Below are 785 nucleotides of genomic sequence, written 5' to 3'. Positions count from 1 at the left end.
AATTTATTTTCTTAAGAGAGAATGATTTTCCTATCTGTTCCTTCTTCTATAGAAAAAGCTTAACAGCTTATTCTAAAATTACTGTCTTGAGTTAGAAAGAAAACAGTGTACAAGAACTTGCTAAGTAAGCAAGCAGATATCAAAGACATGCATGATTTGGGTCACTGGGAAGATGTGTGTAGTTGGAGTACATCAGACACTAATCCTGCTCGGCTGGTGTGAGGTAAAATTTCACATTCAAAGCATGGGTTTTCTAGAGGAAGTGTATGGGATATACGTGTGTGCACACGCAAAGCTTGCTATGCAGGGGAGCAATTCCTTGAATACAAAGGATGTCTGTGGGGAAAATGAAGAGTACTCGCACCAAAAATCTAAGGGGATTCTTTTAATATATGAAATTGTTATATTTAAAGAGTCAGCTAGCTGTTAAGTTCAAAAGCACTCCTGTAAGGCTACAAGTACCTTACACAACAGCGAAGGTGTATCCTTGGGCTAGTAAGTACCTGCGTTCTGGCAAATACTGGCATATCTTTAGTGTCACAGATCAGGACCAAACACTTTTTATTAAGTTTTGCTTGCTACAGTACATGGGATTCTTTCTTCAAAACAGGCAGGTGTTACACAATTCCCACTGTGAGTCATCAGTCTGCTGCTGAGTAGAAAAATAATTAATGATTAAGACAATTGTTCTGAGGAAGCAGGGGACTGTAAGACCAGATTCAGTAATGAACTTACCCTTACATTACAAAGTTAAGTTCCCTTATAGCCTAGGGTTAAGGTGCAAA

General features: G+C 38.5%; 1 protein-coding gene across 1 annotated transcript in view; it reads right to left on the bottom strand.

Annotated features, from left to right (window-relative positions):
• The window catches only part of GPN1 (GPN-loop GTPase 1), a 10858-nt gene that overhangs the window by 2394 nt on the left and 7679 nt on the right, over nt 1-785 (bottom strand). The gene's annotated exons all lie outside the window — the stretch shown is intronic.

Source organism: Haliaeetus leucocephalus, unplaced genomic scaffold, assembly GCF_000737465.1.
Source record: "Haliaeetus leucocephalus isolate CR32 unplaced genomic scaffold, Haliaeetus_leucocephalus-4.0 Scaffold197, whole genome shotgun sequence".
In the NCBI taxonomy this organism is placed as follows: domain Eukaryota; kingdom Metazoa; phylum Chordata; class Aves; order Accipitriformes; family Accipitridae; genus Haliaeetus; species Haliaeetus leucocephalus.
The sequence above is the reverse complement of the archived record's forward strand: the minus strand, read 5'-3'. Positions and strand labels throughout refer to the sequence as shown.